We start from the raw sequence: 20,708 nt of genomic DNA, 5'->3' as shown, positions 1-20,708 counted from the left end.
CAGTAATCTAACACATCTCAGAACTTTAGTCTTCCCGCCTTAAATGTATGTTACGTTCATCCCTCCTAGACAATTCACTATAGTGCTCATAAGCTTCCTTAAAATGCAAACTGATATTATTCATCCCAATTTTGTCACTCGCAAGGAAATCCCCTCCAGTGACACAACTCTACAGTCTGCTGCTGCTCAGACAGAAGGCTGACGCCTCTCCTCACTCTGTCGGCTCCCTAAGCTCTCATTTGGGAGAATTTGAGAAAAAGGCACCCAGCATGGCAGAGAGACGGGTCAAAAGGTCAAGGATCAATACAGTGATGTGCTTTAGCATATTTGCTTGATTAAGTGAGCTTCATAAAACATTTAAGGAGGTGTATACTTACCACTTACGAAACAGTAATCAAATTAACAAAACATAGTGAAATAAATGCTCACATTCTTCTTCTAATAGAAGAAAACAACAACATGTAAAATGTACTGTTTGAGGAACTTCCCGTATACCTATGTTTTATGGGAATTTTCACCCTGCATATGTAGCTTCCTCTAACCCAGGAGTTACTATTAAAACTATTTGGAATTCTTCCATTGCTTTGTATTTAGACAGTGGTAGGGAGCAGCCCAATAACATGCTGGGTGAAGGTGGACACCCATTTGGGTTGACAAAATCCACCATAGTTATCCTGGAAAGTGAAATTTCTGCCTCCTATAATCAGGAGTTGCTGGGCATTTGATTAAATACCCCAGACATTTGGTCCCCAACCTACTTTTCGTCTCTCTCCCCCCAACTGGCAAACAAGACAATTTAGATCAGAAGAACCCACAGAAACAAAGTGTGTACTTTAATACAGAAATGCTTTTACCTGCCTTGCCTGCTGTGAACGAAATGGGCTGGGCTTTCAACACGTTAGTCAGCTTAACGCCCAGTTGGTGGCACTGGGAAAATGTGCCTGCGCAGTCTTATTGCTGTTTCGGTTCTTTAACTGCCAACTGGAATACAATAGAGGAGTCGAAGGGAAACAAAAGAGAGATGGATCCAGAAAGAACCCGAAGAATGACAACAAAATAAGCAAAGAAAATGATAATGAGTTAGAGACATTGTGCTCGCCAAAGTTAGCATCCCAGACTATTTTCACATTGAAGATAATTATGTTTCCATTAATTGCCACTTTTCCCCTGAAAAATTCATGATATTTTACCAACTACAAATTATCTAGTGGAAATTCATCTTTGCAACATTTTAAGAGAAGTCATACAATGTGCTTAACCTAAAGAGAGAAGGGCTACAATCATGTTGCTCAGATATGGGTAAGATATATTTTACACATAGAAGGGGATTTTGGTATAGCCATTATGGGCACTGATGTTGAAAACACTAATATTTTTGAACTACAAAGAGAGCACCTGGCCACTCTGATGGATTATAGGATAGGTATCAAAAAAAGAGGATTAGATATTTGAGTATCCTCATATTGTATCCACAGGCACCTGGAACTTTCCATATGCCCAGCTCCTCCATCATCTCTCCATTGTCTTTTGTACTTTTTTTTCTTCTCAGGCAGATGCCGAAGTATGGCAATAGCAAACACGAGGCTGGCACTTACCACAAAATCTTCATTTCCCATTTTAGCTTTAGATTACTTCCAAGTATGCCACTGTTTTTGGTTTGTTCACATTTAAAAATTCACACATCAAAAGTGAAACCTCACCAAAGGTCAGTAGAATAGTATGCCTTTGCCCCCCCCATAAGAACTATAATATACATAATTTATTTTTATTGAAGTATGTTGTGTGATATACTGAGTTACAATTTTCCAAGCTGAAAGGGATAGAAAAACAGTAACGATAATGTAATTTACACATAAATAAAATACGTTAAATAGCCTGGCTTTTAATGCCTGAAATTGGTCGCAGTTTAGATAGTGTATATTAAGCTTTATATTACAGATTTCTGTGTCAAATTGACAAATGCAAACTTTCTTGGGGCCGGGATAATGATAAATAAAATCAAATGTAATCTCATTTTATGGGACATGATAAAACCTTACCTCATCAGATGGGACATCCAGATTATCGCATTTTCCCTGTTATTTTATTAATAATGCAGCAGCAGGCCTTTTAACAGATCGTTCTTCTTATAGAACATTGTCCTTCTGGGTAGTCAGAGTCAGAGTATTAACCAGGTGATCCAAAGTTAGAATACGAATTACACACCAATTTCTGTTGTTGTTTCAGCCAGCCTGCAAGTTCAGGAAAAGGATAAAGAATTAAGAATTTTCCACTGGACAGCAGAAAGAAAAGCTTAATATTAATATAACTCTATGCATTACTATGAACTCCCCAGCATTTTATATTTTAACTTTCTTATGATCAGTTCTTGATCCCACAAAGTATTAAAACTTAAATTGTATCTATGCCCAGACACAGCAAAGTGGTAATTTGGCCATTTTCTACTTTAGGACATGAATTATCTTTCTTGATCATCTACTCTGCTCAAATTCATTATAAAAATGACCAATTTGCCACCCCACCTCACATGTGGAAGACAATACTACAGAATGTGGGTCCCAGGATAGGGCAACCACATGCTACCTGGGGACAGATGTGCATGATAGAGCGTGTATGAGTAACTTAAATTTTCCAATTATTCTTCAGCGTATAAAACAATTGCTATACTCTCAATTATGAGTTCCACAAACACACACTGGGAAGCACGAGCCATTAGCATATGTCATTTTCCACTGGCAGAAGCCAACTCACAATAAATCTCTTACCTTGTAGAGAGATGGAACAGCACAGGGCTCATAATAGGATGAGTGATGCATGAAATGTTCTTCAGCTCACTTCCCCTGGGATTTATCCTTCCAAACCTAGGAACACCGTCTGCCTGCAAGGATGGAATGCTAAGCAATGCAGGAAAACAACCAATGCGTTATGTTGAGCTTTTCAACTTTTCAAAATCTAGGAGAAACTGTAAAACAAATAAACAAGTAAGCAAGTACGTGTCTAAAAATCATGGCACATATTTTTAAGTGTGATTGTATAAATAATATGCTTTTTCTTAGAAGGTGAAGGACTATTGCAGTCTTGGTTATAGGTTTAAGAGCGAGACTGTTTTATGTTGTACAGGAAATCACTGGATCTTAATTATAGACAAAATGTTGGTCAAATAGTCTTTTTTTTTCAAAAGCATGCAAAGGAATAAAGAAAAAAAGTAAATCTAAGAAAAATATATGAGAAAAATTTTATATGCTCACATTCAATTTCCTCATTTAATTAAAAAAAAACTGTCACAAAGTTTTTTAAAGGCACATAGTTTCAAATCAGACTTGTTTCCAGTCTAAATTTAGCCTCCGTTCCTGTGTCATATTTCTTCAGGCATGAGAAGGAAAATCAATGCCCCTACTCACCTTTGGAAGAATTTCACTGCCAAGTCTCCATGGTTCTATGGGATCCAATAATCCGTGGCTCAATATTGATTTTTCTATGACACCTGTAGAAACAGCCTCTCCTTCCTTTCTAACAAAATATAGCAACAAAAATCGTGTAGTCTCTGAATGAATTAAACAGAGCTATTAAGCACAACTTCATCCTGCAAGGAAATGTGGTTTATATTTTCTAAACAATGTTACATCTTCTTGACATTTCTGAGACATCTGACAACTTTTTAAAGATAATGAGAACACGTATTTCTAAAGATAATGTGAACATAATTTTTCTTAGGTCTCTTGTGGCTAACTCCTATATTACAAATAGCATTTATTTTTCCCAGCAAATAGACAAGTGGTAAAAAAAAACAAACTGAAAAACTTCAGTTCTCAGTTTTAAAATATCTCCAAAATCAAAACCCTTTTTGAAGATGAAAAACCACCTCTTTAAAATCTAAAGTTTTGATAAAATAGAGGACAACCCTTTCGAGCAGCAAGTAGAGTATATCACATCCTAGGAGAGAGAGTAGGTTAAACTTGGGGTGTGTTTCATGGCATTAAAAGAGTCTGAGGAACAGCCAAGAGCCACCATCCATCCTGTTTTCCTTGAAAAACATAAATGCAAAAACCAAACCAAAACAAAACAAAATCGGAGAAGTCACGGTTCTAGCATTCTTCACACACCTGATTTAAACCTCAAAGGTATGTGTTTCCCCCTGGGCAGACCTCCTTGGGCATGTCTGAATATATTCCCCGCAGCCATTGTGCACGCTGACTATAGCTGGCAACCCACTCGTCACTCTCTCCATCAGCCTGAGAATCTGCAAAATAAAAATGCAGTGTTAAAAAAAAAATCCCTTTTACATTTGCTTTTCCCAGTAAAATCCCAGAGAAGAAAACACAAAGCAGGTTGTTTCTCACAATATATGTGACATCTTGGTTAAAGTGACACGGCCATGTTGCACCCTGACAGGTTTAGTGTTAAGATCTGACAGATATAAGCCTGCAAGAACAACCCTCCTGCCACATATATTTAAGCTCATGTTAAACCCTTGATTTGATAGTTCCTTGATTAGCTTGAGCAACAGTGAGTGCTCCTGCCTTTCAAGTTCATTATAAATTATGCGATTCCTCACATTACTGTCAATTTAAGTTCCTGTTTTACTAAGATGCAGGCATTTAAACACTCATCAAACCTGTGCACACGTTTGAGTTAAAGAATTAGATCAATCCAAACTCCAGCTCAAGGGAGAAGTTCCATTGTTTATCAGGCCATGTCTACACTGGCTGAGCAAAGCGCTCTGTTCAGAAGGAGAAGCGCCTTTGGCAGCTAGAGTCTACATAGCTGACCCATGGATGCTCCGGTGGAGCTTCTTCACCTGATTACACAAGTGCAATGAAATCACTAAGCATCCGATGAAAATGACCCATGATGACAAAAAAGCATGGCGTGATTGTTGTGCTGATTTATTTACATGGTACTCATTTAGAATATGATTCAAAGAGCCTATTAAAAAAATAAGAATGCTTATATTTCTTAGGCATGATGAATATGGGCATTGAAATAGTTGATGACTCAACATTTGATTGGACCCAACTTGTATTCTTCCCAAACAAGACAGTGGTGGCATGATTTTAAAATGCAACCTTTTTTCCTAAAAGGTCTAGGTTAAGCTTTCACTTCTGATTTTATATTTATGGGGAAAAACCTTCAGACATCAAGTAATTAAGTTGATTTAGATCTCCCAGAAAAATGGGCCAAAACAGTAATTCATATTTTGCAGGAAATATTTTAGAGACTTCCAACCTGCACCATACCAAGATTTAGCAACCACTGTGGGTACATTCTATCCTGGGGATAGTTCAGTGCCCTCGTATCATCTTGAATGTTGAGATCTTTTCACCAATTTTTAAAATAAAAAGAAGTTTAGCAGAAATGTTCAACCAGCAGCTATGAAATTATAGGTTTCCCCCTCTATCTACCCAAACACACTCCACCCTGTGAAATAATAGATACAACACTAATCACCTTTGGAATTTTGCCAGGCTTCCCCCATGGATGAACTAGCAGAGTTGGACCAAATTGCCTTGAAGGAATAAAGCCTCTCTTACCTCCATGGAAGGCTTTGTCACGGACCATCCATTCCAACTCTTTGAAGAAAGCAGGAGGGAAGATTTAAATGTGCGGAAGTCTATCCAAACTATAATCTATGAGCTACACTTTATTTCTATCAATATCACCTCAAAATACATTCGCTACGTCAAACTCTAAACCCTGGTTGGTTTCCCTAATCCCTTGGATTTTGCCGGCAGGATTATCACCCATTTTTTGCCACTCCCATTTTCAAGATAGTGGCCAGTCTGTCTGTCTTTGTTTGATAATTGTTCAATTTATATGCTAAATCCCCTTTGGCTGGGAGCAAAATTCCACCTTCGGACTGAGTCAACAGGTTAGTTGATTGACCTTACAAATTAACACTCAAATTCTAAAACTAAAATAAATCTAGGTGATCTAAAAATTACTTTATTTAGCAAAGTGCATCTAAGATGAATCAAATCTACTGTGTCCTTTTCCTATATGAAAGCCCTAAGAATGTCTAAATATAAAACCACTGTCTGTATCTTGGTCGCACACTGAGTACCTCATAAGGACATATAAAGCAAACATCCTTCTGGTACTTAGTATATGCTGGGCACTTTTCTACATGCCTTATATACATGATCTCATTGAATCCCCATGACTACCCTATAAGGCAAGTACTGTTATTCTTTTATAGATAAGAACACAGAGTCAAAGAGGCAAGGAGGGACTTGCCCTGGATCACATGGTTAGAAAGTGGTGGGGCTAGGATTTGAATCCAGATAGTCTGGCTCCAGAGTCTATGCCTTTACTTGGCTGCTCTTGTCCTTGCCCAGCCATGCTAGCCAAACTGATGTCATTATGGACAGGGATTTATATCAAACGGTGATGCCTTTAAATTGGTACTTTCTTTCCTATATGCGTGGAATTAATTTGTCTGGAACTAAAAGCTTCGCTCTATGAACTGTTCTGGCCCCTTGGCTCATTTTCTGCTTCTTCTTCACAGGCATTTTGTTCCATATTGAGCCATTATCTCCTTCTTTCAGAATAAGTTAGATGTAGTCAGAAGCAAAATCAGTTCTCACTGATCATCATTTCAGGATACCCTTTACTCCTTAATTTGTTTTTTAATGTTTATTTATTTGTTTTGAGAGAGAGAGAGAGAGCATAAGCAGGAGAGAGACAGAGAGAGGGAAAGAGAGGATCCCAAGCAGGGTCCACACTGACAGCACAGAGACCGACCAGGGGCTCGATCTCACAAATTGTGACATCAGGACTTGAGCAGAAATCAAGAGTCAGAAGCTCAACCAACTGAGTCACCTAGGCCCCCCCACCATTTACTCCTTTGAAACTTAAATTCTGGAAGATGCTTACTGAATGTGGAAAATATCAAATAAGGAATAAAATGCTAGTATAAAATTTGTTAATTAAATAGGGGCTTTGAATAGAGCATGTACCTAATTGTTGCCTCATGGAATCAGGCCTCCTCAGGTCAAATCCTGATGCTACAAGTTGGGCAGGTAGTTTTTTCCATGACTTAGATTCCTCATCTATAAAATGGGAATAAAAATAGTACTACTGCTTAGAGTTATGAGGATTAAATAAACTAATCCACGTAAAATGATTCAACCAAGCACTCAATAAATACATGTCATTGCTTTTATTACATCTAGTTTGTGGCGGCAACTAAGCCTATAGCCTTCAGCGGCCACCAAGCACTAACAAGCAAAAGTTTTGTCATTGGGTTTGCAAGTATTAACATGGATTTTAGGAAAATCAGTTGTAGTCACAGGAAACCCTTTCAGCCTGGGGACAATTTGGCTTTAAAAATTCACTGTGACAGATCCCACAAATAATTTTATTCCCCTTTATGCTGCAAGAGCTCAGGCAAATCACAGAATATGACAGAACAACTCAAAAAGTCATCAGAGCTAACAATGTTGTCAGACACCTCAAAAGCCAGGAATAGATTTTTCTATATAGTAAAGTTTTAAGTAACATAAAAGGATTGCTTGCTTAATTATTTGTTTTTTTATAACACAATCCAGATTTCTGCCCAGAGCTGCTGAAGTGAAATTGATCTGGACAGACCTGGACAGCAGGGATGCAATTTTAACAACTGTGCACTTCAACAGTAGTAAAACTATCCACATATTCAGCTTGTCTGTTTCTTTCTTCGCTCCTTTACCTTCTCTATATTCTAAAAGCTTAGGCTTATGGTTCAGTCCCAACTCTTTGAGGGCACATGGGTGATTTACAAATGGCTGCTTAGGAACCTGAAATAGACATTTCCATTGCAAAGAGAGGGTAACACAAGTATTAGAGGAAAATGACTCACTGAGTACCCACCTGCACTGAGCTATTTGGTAAGTGTTATACAAAGCAGAAAGAACAGATTGAAACTTTTCTTCTTTTTGGTTCTAAAATGGACACTGTCACCAGAGAGAGAGTGAGAAGCCTGGAGGCCCAGCAGAAGAACCAGAGAGAAGCTATTCTGGGTAAAGCTCAAACTTCTGCCTGTAGACTCCCAAGATGCACAGAACTACCTTTTTGTGGTTCAGGTGCCGTGGGACTTGGGAACCACTTGAGGAGAAGAATCTTTGACTCATGTCCCAGTACCTCAGAGATGGCATATTCCATGGCGATCCAGAGGGGAAGGAAGTACTAATGTGTAGTGTAGCATCCCAGTCAAGATTTAAATTTTTGAATAGAGAGGTCAATGTGCAGCCTCATCTGGCATAAAGAAAGTAGACAGAAAATGGAATGGTGAAAGAAAGCCCACAAGATCTCCATTTTTAATCCTACATCTGTGCCCATGAAAGCTTACTGCCATCAACATTCAGAAGGCATGGACTCCTAAACTCCCCAGGCCAGCTGACTTTCATTCTGAAATGAGATTTTAGCAATAATTAGCCTCTGGTTCTGTAGATGAGCGAGGAGGTGTGTTCCAGAAATACTCATCTGCCTATAGTATTATCAAGTAAGGGATGGTTCTAGGATTAGAACTCATGGGGGTAGAAGAAGGTGGTTAAAGTGTTAGAGAAGAAGTACATTTCCTGATAGTAATTCAGTTAGAAGGGAAATGGAGGGACAGGAAATGCACGGCGACTTTTACTGGCAAGAGATGCCAGCATCCTCCACTAGGAATTATCTACGCGGACAACAAGGGAATGAAGAGGAAATGCTCTGCTCAGCCCTTTGCCACCAAGAGGATGTGGAGAATAGGGGACGATTTGGAGCCGAACAGCCACGATCTGGTCTCTCACTTGAGATGATGAGCCATCCACAGCAAAGGAAACAGACCATTTCAGCAACTTTGTGGGAAGGGTATCCATTCCATGCTCAGGCTTTCTGTCTGCCGGCATCATTAAGTCACCTGAGCACAGTACCAGGCACAAAGTTATTATTTTATTCCAGCAGTCTTATTTTCTCTTATTGCCACATGTTTGGGTCTTATTTAAGGCTGTTAAAATCCTTCAACCTGAGTGATTTATAAAGGATTCTACTTATTTAAAAAAAAAAAGATTCTACTTATTTCATAACAAACACAAATGCCAATAAATGACATTGATTCCCCAACACCAATCTCTAAACGCCAAATGGAAAGTTAACAAAAGAAAAAGAAAAAAATCAGATTTATGAGTGGTCCTCACTGGCCACTCCGCAGACCTGCTGTCACTTCTCATTATCTGTTTTTAAGATTCCCCACACAAATTCAACCCAGGTGATTTGGTTCTTAACAAAATGAATGTGAATTAATTCTGATCATAAATTTTAATGAGACAACACTTCAGATGCTCTCAGACATTCCAAATGCAAAACTTATCTTTTTCTGTGGTAAAACTGGAAATTCTTTTCTTAGGAAACCTTTATTGTTTCAACTTGGCCGATTTGACATAATGAGCCAATTTGCATATCAGTAAGGTCAGAGGGGACAGAACTGGAATTTCATGCTTCCTGATTCTTTACCTCCATTCCAGAGTCACATATTTCTCATTCCCTTTTGTTCACAAGTTTTATAATTTCACAGAATTACAAGTCATACAGCCTGACACGAGGCTTGATCTTGCCATTATGCTTGATTGTTCAAAATTACACTAGTCTCAGAATGTTGACAGAATTCCTTCCAATATTTTCTCTGCTGGTTTATTAAGTGGCAGTGTCATACTTAAAGAAATGATCATTTCTGGGGCCACTTGTTCAATTCTTTGAAGACTGACATCACATTAAAAAAATGTGACCCCCAATCTTCGACTATTCTCTGTATCCTCAGTATTTTTGACATGTCAGAAATAATTATAAGTGGCTTAATAACATGGGAGACATTTCTCTTTAATATTCCAGAATGGATGAGTGCAAGATGGCTTTGTTATCAGCTTTGTTCTCGTTGGAAATATGCATTCAGCATCAGCAATATCTCATGAAAAAGCAGAGGTCTCCCTAATGTTTTAGATTTCTATTTCTCTGAATCCAGCCCCACTTCCAAGGCACTATTTGTTCCTTATAGATAATTATTAATGGCAAAGGCCCTTCTTCCTTAGAGGTGTCCCTCACTTTCTCGTGCCACTTTTCATAAAAGCAGTGACTTTGCTCTGTCACTTAGTATCAGGGCAGCTTGTTTAAAAACATTCTGATTAGAATGGGGGGTAAGCAGGAGCTTTTTTTCAGAGTTCTCTCTCTGATTTCACACTCTTTCCTTGGAATGGGGCACTGCCTGTTCTTTTCATCAAAGGCTAAAAAATCTATTTTGTATCCAAGGCAAATGGAGAATGCCCACACCTATATTTCCTTTTAAAGCTTACTATTCTCATATATGTTAAAAAAAAGAAAAGAAAAGAAAAGAAAAGAAAAGAAAAGAAAAGAAAGAAAAGAAAAAAGGAAAGCTAACAAAGGTGCCTGTTCTTGGTTGTATTGTAGGATGAATAAAGTCACCTGCCTCCAAAATGGTGTATCCTATGCACTTCTTCAAGTGGATGGAAAGCAATCTAATACTGGGAACATTATCCCTTTTCACTGCAATCAGGATCACAACAAATTTCCTGAATCTCTGATTTGTTGGTTGATATTAGCTACATTGACAAGCTCTTGAAAGAAACTCAGCCAGATGGGCTTACAAGTGGAGAGGCCCACGGCCAGCTGACACCTCCTGATGTAAATTCTGGGAGACTGGTTTCCAAGATGGCTGTAGATTGATGGACAAAGTTCTTGACTTGGACAGATGGAACTGGATTTCTTCTCTACCACTTATTATTAGCCATGTGTCTTTGAACAAACCACCAACGCTCCCTGAGGCTTATTTTATATAATAAATTGGACAATGTATGTGACAGTGAAAGCAATATATAGCATAATAAAATGGGATACAAATGCTGGGCATTATTTTTTCTCAAATAACGACCTACAGCTAATGAGGAAATATGTCAAGATGGACATCAAACAGAAATCTAGGGGAAAAATCCATATAAAACAATGGCATGTTTATTCAGCACTGATAACAGGGCTTTTTTTCTAAAGAAATATTATCATTACTTAAAATTTAATCTTATGTATATATCATCTATACAGGTGACCAATTTTCAAGAAATGACAATGCAGTAAACTACTTGAAACTACATACAGAGTAGACATAAATTAACACTTCTTAATAATTCAGGAGGCATTTCATTGTCTTACTACACCTAGGGGTCATAATTATGATTATCAGTGGCTAATTTCCTAGAGAAATGGATGGAATCCAAATGACTCTACGATACAACTGAGAATAAATCCTAGGCATTAATCCCTGCTACCTATTTGGGATACTACTACAGGTCTCTATTAAAAAAAAAAAAAAGTAGCATTACCTCAATAATTCTAAATTATCTGACCTCAGCTTATTAGTGATTTGTATTCTCTCTAGGGCGATGTGAACCACGACAGAAAGGTACACAGTGTAACATATCACCAAGCATATTGCCCAACATGGTGACTTTTGGGTGGCACTGAAGGCCGGGAGTTCTACTTCTCTGAATCGGATGTACCAGGTTTGGAAAGAACAGCAGGAAGTAACTGCAGGGCTGGGAGAGAAGGTGGAAATAATAAGCTCGGTCCTGACTAATTGATGGGACTGTCAGAAAGATGAAATGAGTTAAAATTTGAAGAAGACGTTGCAAGTTATATGGCACCAGACAAGTGTAAGATAGTATTGTAATTATTACTCTCAATAGTCTTGCTCAGTTTATGATGGATGTTATATATAGATTGAAAGAGAAGAGTTCTTTTTCAAACGATGGCATGTTTATTCCTCCATCATCCAGTTCTTGCTTTCTCAGCTCAACTCTCAGCCAACATGAGTGACATGTATAGTCTATTCTTGTTTTCTCCTGTTTTTGTCATAGTTTGACACAGTTGGAATAGATGGGAAGATCTTGCAGCGAACAGAGCCGCAAGTGAATTTGGAAATTTTAAAAATAGCTGTCTCTGAATGGTAAGGTATAAAGGTTTCTGTACGTAGAAGGGGAAAGAAACTTCTTGTTAATAAGGCCAAAAGCATGTAGCAATTATTGCAGGATAGTAGAATGTTCTGAAAGTTCAGTGTTTGCACACTGTATCTGTTAGGGTGCCACTGTCACAAAAGGCAGATTTATGTCATGATGATTTCCACTCTGAGCTTAGCCATCTGAATTGCCTCTTTGAAATAAACAAATCTGCACATGTGCATGGGCATGCGTGTGCAGGCATGGGTCCTTATGGTTGAACAATTATAAACACACAGTTATACAAAAATATGCCACAGGAAGAACCCAGGACACATTTGGCAGAGTGCTATAAAACTCTACAAAGCGATCAACAATCATCCAAAAATCAACTGAAAGTACAACTAGATTAATTAAAGTTGGCGCTCATTTCTCCACACAGAAAGGGCTGTTTTCACCTCCTTAATTTCTAATGCAAGTATATTTGGAACGGCTATAAGCACAGCACACAGCTTAAAGGGGGCAGTGGAGAAAAGTATAAAGTGGTTGTGTAATGGGCACTCCTTTCCTAAATAGAATGAGGGAGCTTTAAATCAGCTAGCATGGAACGGTTACTAGATAGATAGATAGATAGATAGATAGATAGATAGATAGATAGACAGAAAGAGATAAAAAGCAACTAGTAGAAACATAGCCCAGGTAGGTTTCAAACACACAAAGTGTATGTATGATAAAGTGTAAAAAGAAGATGAGGCTCAGTCTGTTAATAGATGTCCTGTCTGGGAAGGGAAGTAGAATTAGGGAGGGGGGAGCAGGAGGAGGAGAGGGAGCTCCTTTTGCCTCTTAAAATTTCACCGTGATTATTATTATTTTTTGTAATTAATTTTTAAAGAAACGTAAGTTTAAAGAAATACAAGTTATGGCACCTATACTCAAGGAATGTTGAATGTAATTACAGGTCTTTTGTAATTGAGCCTACCACTATCTTCATTGCTCACTGAGATCTGTAGAGTAGATATTCTTAACCTATGTAAATAGCATCTTTTTTGGCGTATGGCCACTTATCTGTTACAAGTACTTCCAAAGCTCTACCCAAGACGCTATGCCCATGATAACCTCAAATGTAAGGAGTCAAAAATACTAGTAAATCCATCATGCTCCTCAGCCCACATTCACAGGCAAAAGGGTTTTCCTTCTTGTTTTTAATGTGACAGATTACAGCGCTAAAGAAAAAACCACACCATACTTGTTAAAATCCTATCCATACATGCTTACCATAAAACACTCCCACGATCAGCTGTTGCAGAACATGGGCTCGGGTGGAAGCACACACCACTTTCGCCACTGACCATGGCCTTGTTCTTTATACCGTTATCAGTGCATTTAAGCCAGCATCTTTGGAAATAGGAGAGCACAAGGAACTAAGTCTTAAAGATTGGGTCTGATCCTTTGTCTGCAACAGGATCAGCTTGACTTACCAGTTGGCATACAGAGCCTTAATCATTCATTCATTTGTTTGAAAATATGCCTGGGGGTGCCTGCGAGGCTCAGTCCTTTGAGGTTCAGACTTGAACTCAGGGCGTGATCTCATGGTTTCTGGTTCAAGCCCCACATCAGGCTCTCCTCCATTGTCAGTATGCGGAGCCTGCTTTGGATCCTCTGTTCTTCTCTCTCTCTGCACCTCCCTGCTCATGCTCTCTCTCTCAAAAATAAACAAACACTTGAAAGAAAGAAAGAAAGAAAGAAAGAAAGAAAAGCAAAAAGAAAAGAAAAGAGAAAAGAAGAGAAAAGAAAAGAAAGAAAAGAAAAGAAAAGAAAAGAAAAGAAAAGAAAAGAAAAGAAAGGGAAAGAAAAGAAAGATGCCTGTATCATGAAGCAGGCATTTGGTCATGGTGAAAGTGTGTGATAAATTATCACCCCTGCACTTCCCTCAAGAAACTTGCAACTGTACAAGCAATAACTTCAGATATAGAAAATATCTTAAAAAGTATTAATCTTTTGTAATCTTTGAAGAATTCACGTCTTTGTCTCTGATTATAAAATTTTACTCACTAAGGAAGGAAGCATTAATTTTCATGTCCATGACTTTAAAAATCAAAATAAAAGAGTTCCGAGTTAAATGAGGAGTTGGCAAAGTATTACAGTGGGCCAAATCCAGCCTGCCACCTGTTTGTGTAAATAATTTCTTTGGGACACAGTCACGCTCATCTGTTTATGTATTATCTGTGCCTGCTTTTGAGCTACAAGAGAAGAGGTGAGCAGACACAAGAGAGAATGTATTAAGTGAAATCAAAGGTGTACTTAAAAAAAACAAAGTATCTATTTGTCTTCCATTTTGGCATGTTCTCTTTGGAAATCTATTTCTGTAGGATATTCTAAGAGTGATTTCTTAAGGAATGTGTGTGTTCCCTCTCTGATCCTAGGAAGAACAAAAAGAGATAGTGAATAAACAGTACTGTAAAGCACAGGAAGAAGGAATATAAACTAGAAATGGAGGGACTTTACAAACAACGTTTTTAAATCTGAACTTGGCCACCACTTTATTCGCACCTATATAGGTCAAGTAATGAAATTTGAATGTGTGTAGGTGGGCACAGAAGAAAAGACTTGAATTAAGTGATTAGGAAAATAATGGAGCTTATTTAACCAGTCTTTGAAAATGTTTATAATATTGGGAGAACTGCCCCCAATTCCTGAATGTCTCTTCCTGAAGAGAATCTGTCCAAAAAAAAAAAAATTGCTTAAGCTAAATTTTTGCAAAACATTTGCATGGAGGGAGCTACATAGTGTGCTGCCAAAGATGCTCCAATTTAATTATGCCCAGCAAGTTGGCTAGCTTGTTTGGCACTTCATTAACAAAAAATAAACCTCACTCTTTTTCCTGAGAAAATAGCATTTATAGTATTTTTGGGGACAGCAAAGTTCAGTGTGCTACTTCTTGGTATGAAAAAAAAAATGTATGTGGATAAATAAAGCTTTAAAATTTTTCCTCTGGCATGGTAACTGACTATCCTGTAAAATCAATGTTTTAGACATGTGAGTGAATGAAGGTCATATAAAATTTATCTTTAAATGTTTTAAAAATCACAGAGAAGCAATGTCACAAAGCAGTAAGAGCCTAGATCTGGAAACTGAGAAAATAGATTCCTGTGACCCTTCTAAACGAACAGGGGTGTTCCATGCAAGCCAATAACTTAGTCTTTTTCTTTCTTTCTTTTCTTTTCTTTTTTTCTTTTTTGGAAGGGGGGAGCGGTGGGGGGAGAGGAAGAGGGAGAGGGAGAAAGAGAATCTTAAGGGAGCATGGAGCCCCACATGGGGCTGAGCCGATTGAGCCACCCAGGTGCCCCAACTTCATCTTTTTCAATTTCAGCTTGTTTTGGCAGTAAAATGTAGGTAAAGTGTGGATGTTGGGAGAGAAGGTAAAATAAAGATACTTGTATATTTGTGACTTAGGTACTGCTCGCTAAAGAGTGAAAGGTAAAATTAAATTAAAGGTAAATTATATACATATAACTCCTTACATGAAGAGCTCCCTGACTCGAAATCAGCAGAGGAACAGAGATCTTTCCAATACTTACCAAGTTCTCATCCAAAGAAGTCAGTCTGAATTTAGTTGAAAGAAATCAGTTGCTAACAAGTTGTTCACAACAGTCAATGGACTGTAGAGCTCACACAAACACAAACTAGAATATGATGTAGCTCATGCCATGACTGGAATATGCTCAGGGGATGGGTAAGGATAGTTGAGGTGGAGGGTGAGAAAACACACAAAAGAAGGATTCTTAGAAGAGGTGACACATTTGTGTTTAGTAAAAGAGACCTAGGAGTGGGCCAGGACAGAGGACAGAGAAGTGACTTAAAGGCAAATGAGACAGAAAAAGCCAAGAAATGATAGGGTTCATAGGCAGAATTCCCAGCTGTTGTCTGTGCCTGGAAAGCAAAGTTTAAAACAGGAAATTGTTGGAGATAAGATGAGCGGGGCAGGATGTAGTGTTTTTTAGGCTAGAATTTAAGTTGGGACTATTTTGGATTTTATCCAGCAGGGCAGGGCAGGAAAACACACCCGTGTTTTAAGCTTGCAAGAGGCAGGTCTGCCTTGGGATGAATATGTCAGGGGGACTTGATGGTGATAAGGCTGATGGAAGAAAGGCCATTTAAATAATGCAGATGCCCAAGGAGAAATCATAGCCAAATAGCAGCTGTTCTGAACTACACCAGTGGTAGTAATGATGGGCATTACAGACGAATGCAAGAGGTATTTACGATGGAAGACAAGCCAGTCCTGGCAATGGGTTGGACACGGAAGATAACAACAGTGGTGAAAAGGAAACCAAAAATGAGTCTCAGGCGTCTAGTCCAGGTGAACGCGTGGACGTGGTTCCACAATATGACGTAGAATGAGCACAGAATGAGAGACCAGGTTAAGGGGGGCCATGATAAGATCAGTTTACACATTAAACTGGAGAGTGCCTGATGGATACAGCAGACAGTTGTATATTTGAAAAAAAAAAGGTATTTGAACTACAAATAAAATTATGAGTAACTGCAAATTTTGAAAGTCGATGAGAATACGGGAGGGGAGCAATGGGCTGAGGAAGAACCCTGGGGAAGAAGGAGGAAGAAGAGACAGTCACAAAAGAGACGGGGAAGGAACAACCAGAGAAACTTTAATAAGGAGAGAGTGATCCATCAGTCCAAATGTGCAGAGAGATCCAGGAAAGGCTCAAAACACCCACTTGGTCGAGCAATTTAGGAACCATGAGTTCAGTTGTGAACTGAGAGCAGGTGCCAGATGCTGGGGACTGCAAAGTGGAGACAAGGAAATGCACAAAATACATATACATCAAATTTTCAAGTGGTTAGAATGAGATGGGGAGAGAGAGATTGGAATGAAGATGGACAGGAACCAGGACAAGGGGAGGAAACTTAAAACAGGAGAAACACAGGGATACACTTGAACTAATGAACTGTGCTGTGCTAAAGAATGAAACTGCTCACCCAGCCCTGAACTGCTGTTCTGAACTGCTAACCCAGCCCACAGCAAACTCAGCCGTGGCTCCATCAGTGGCTGTTCCACCCTCCTATCCTCTTCTACTTATGCTTTCTGTTATACCACATTCCCAGCTGAGAAACCTCTTGGGCAATTTGCCCTGGTCCCAGGATTTAAAAAAACCAAACCTCTTTAACTCCTATTTAAGCCCTGTCATTACCAGAGCGCTTATATGCTACTTTGTCGTAATGCTGTTGAGACAGATGTGCAGGTACCTTATGAGATATCACACGTGAAATCTGATTTGTTGGTGGATGGCAATTATATGTGCAGTTAGCCTTCTACAGCACAGAAATTCCTACACTGGAAAGGGACAGCACAGCATAGTTAAAAGAGGGTCATCTGGATATGAATAGATGTGAGCTTTTCCTGGCTCTGTCACTACGTAGGCCTGTGACCTTCTAAACAAGCTCCTTCTCCAAGTTCAGCCTCTCTTGTAACTTTGAACTGAGGTGCTTCCACTTAATGGTTTCCTCTTCTAGAATTTCCAGCCAAAAGACAACTATGACCGACACTTCCGTTATATTTTGTAAGATTTAGGAAATTAAATCAAAATATGGTTTGTAGATACTGAAGCAAATATTGAGCAGTACTGAGGTCATAAAATTACGGCATACTTCTTGGGAGAGAAACACCTACTGATAATAATTAGAACAGAGAGCTACACACATAGCCTTTTCTTTTTCCAAATGAAAAGCTCATTTGACTCTCACAATATTTTTCTTCCCTTTCAAAGTCCAGTAACAAGTGTTTGATGACAAATCAAAGCAGGATTGTTCCAGTCACAGTACACATGCCAGTGTCTCCAAAAGCAAAGTCAGAATGACAGTTTCTGGAGACAAATGATTCATTTCTGTTTCTGCTCTATTCACTAGAAGAACATAACTACAGTCAAGATTCAATCTGAGGTTCAGTAATACAAAGACAGCAGTTTCTCTGTAGTGTCTCCCTAGACAGTGGGGAATAAAATGATCTCAAAGAACTCTAGTGGGTGGGGACTAGGAAATTAAAAAAATGCTTTTAGTTTAATATAAATTTAACTAATACATATTTTGTGATCCTGGAGATAAAATGGAGTAAGTCATAGTGCAAAGAAATAATCTTACTGTCTTTCTTCTTCTTTCCAGAGACAGAAGAAAAAAAAAAAAACCACAAAAACATAACAATAGGTATGCCTGGTCCTTTTTCTAGGATTTGCTGGGATCCTGTCTATCTTTGGACTTGCTCTATCCATCATTTCTCCATCAGAGAAGAAGCAAGACCTTCAAACTATTAGTCCCTTTCCATCCTTTACTGTTTCGGAGCCCTCCTTCTTTGATGTTGGGTTTTGTGGATGTAATTGTTATTCTGTTTGATTATATCCTCCGTCACTACCACGTTACCCTCGTTTTTACATGGTGTCCTCAGTGTTAGTCCAGGGCTTGGTGATCCCTCACCTGGATGACTGTGGCCTCTTTCAGCAGGTCCTCTGATTTCTCAACTTAAGACTCTTCATCTGCCTTTGTGCCGCTTCCAGATGTCCTGAATAAGCCTACTGTCAATACACAGCAGAACCACCAGGGCAGTTTCCCATGCTTTTCCGTGGACCTCATGTCTTCCAATTCCTCCTTAGGTTTCCACACTGACATTTCATCTGGGAGGTTTCCCCAGCCTCACAGCCCACATGGGCACCTCACCCTGCCCTATCTGCTTTGTCTCCGTACCCTTTCCAGCCTGCCATATTCTTCTCCACCCTTTCCAGTCTGCCATATTCTTCTCCAGCATGTCATCTTGATGCCTACGTCGTCCAGCCATGTCTCTTCCATTTCTCAGCCTTCTCCCAAAGTGTGCCCTCATTTGTGATGATGCCTTCTCCATACTTCCCTCAGCAACGCCTGGCTCTAGCTTTCTGTCAGGACTCTGCTTTTGCTGGCAAAATCTGGAGAGCAAACGTGCCTTAGTAGCAATTTCTCAAACCACACTGTCCTTTAGGCCATCCCTTTTTAACCCTAAAATCACCCTATTTGCATATTCCATGTCTTTGTGACTTTAGTAGTATTTTCTCACTCCGAATCGTTGTTATATTTATGTTTTCTTTATTAGACTTTAAACTCCCCAAGTATAGGCATTATATAGCTCTAAAGCAACCTTTTGAGGATTGTCCAGTCACCACTTAAAAATGATTTTAATCGTGACAATAAGATAGAAAGTATTATGCGAATTTTCCTGTTTTTCCACGAGGACATAAATGAACAAATCGTCTTGGTAACCACATAGCTTGGCTCTATCAGCTCCCCAGTGGGCCTTGAAAGCACTAAGCCTGTTTCTTACCTTGCTTTCTGTCCTGTGGAGCTAATCCAACCACAGACTTGCCTTTGAAGTCAACTGGAACATCATGCATGGGTGAGCTCCAGAGAGCACACAAAAGCAAAAAAAGAAAACTGACATGTTATTCTTAACCAAAGGGACTGTGCTATTTCCGTGTTTCCGTACACACTTAGGCGTCCCACAGATTTCAAGAGCCTGCAGATGAAGTAGGAGAAGAAGCTGAAGTTAGCAGGGTCTTGTGAATGGGGAATGGGCAGGAGATGAAGCACAACAGAATCAAAGTTTTAAATTCCTAGGAAATAACTCTCCTTTCTTCTTTATCAAGAGCCATACAAATCACAAATATAAAATTCTTCAAGGCTATAAAACTCCTCCTTGAGAATGTCAAACTCTTCTGGAAATGGCATCCACTCTTCATGTAAGGCATAACAATTGCCTCGTAGGCTAGTATTCAATTCCATGCAACAGCCATTTATCCAGAATCGTTACTGAAAAGGAACTGTGCTCATCAAGATGAGAGCATCATCACTATCTTCAAGAAGAAAAATATAAAGCAGTTCTCATAGCATATAGCTCTCCACGGCCACTTACAAAGAACACTTTCAAACAGCAACAGTCTGCAATGCAGCAACATGGTGAAATATAAAATACAGCTTTAATACTGCTTCTCATAGTCAAGGGCTTAAAACTATAAGATGTTTAGAAATGAACTAAATTTGTTATGTACGTACCTTTTGACCCTGCAAGTCCTTTCTTAAAAAGAAATTCTACGGAAATAAAAGAACCAACAAGAGGTCCCACTACTTAGCACCAATGTGTATTTTGGAGTGGATTTGCTTTACCTCTCTAAGCCTCAGTGTGGTAATTTGTAAACTATGAATAATAACAGTATTTGCCTTATAGCCCATGTGGGTCTGATGCCTGGCATGTGGGAAATGTTCAAGAAGTGTTAGTAAGGTGAGTATTAGAATCCTTATTTTGCAGAGGAAAAAAACTGTTTCAAAGATGCTAAACAATTGGTCCAAAGTAATAGCAAAGTTTGGATTTGAATCTAATTTGGTTTGATTCCAAAGACTATCTCCTCCCTGCCTCAAAGGTTGCTGCTTAATTTAGGGCCCTAGAGTGAACAAGAACAGGAGACATCAACTGAGAAAATGCTCCAGCTGCCATCTGGATGATCCTTTAAGGAGGTCTGAGTTCTTATCACCACTCTGTCTTCAAAGTGTGTGCTCAGATATTAGAATATTAGACTTTCGAAAAACATCTGAGACCCTCAAATCACAGGACATTAAGCTCAAACATAACAATGACATGACCAGTTGATGTAGCCTAAAAAATGAACACGAACCTGAAAAGCTAATGGTCAATTATTGACAAGATATGGATTCACCATAGGT

At 38.9% G+C, this 20,708-nt stretch overlaps 1 long non-coding RNA gene across 1 annotated transcript; it reads right to left on the bottom strand.

The window, feature by feature from the left end:
* Positions 1–639: 639 nt before the first annotated feature.
* LOC122472549 lies at positions 640–6,642 on the bottom strand. The gene is made up of 3 exons (XR_006294466.1): positions 4,104–6,642; positions 2,766–3,510; positions 640–2,231 (listed from the first exon to the last, which is right to left on the bottom strand). It is a non-coding gene; the product is annotated as an uncharacterized LOC122472549 (long non-coding RNA).
* Positions 6,643–20,708: the final 14,066 nt, after the last annotated feature.

Source organism: Prionailurus bengalensis, chromosome B4 (assembly GCF_016509475.1).
Source record: "Prionailurus bengalensis isolate Pbe53 chromosome B4, Fcat_Pben_1.1_paternal_pri, whole genome shotgun sequence".
Lineage (NCBI taxonomy): Eukaryota > Metazoa > Chordata > Mammalia > Carnivora > Felidae > Prionailurus > Prionailurus bengalensis.
This window is presented reverse-complemented; position numbering and strand designations above follow the sequence as displayed.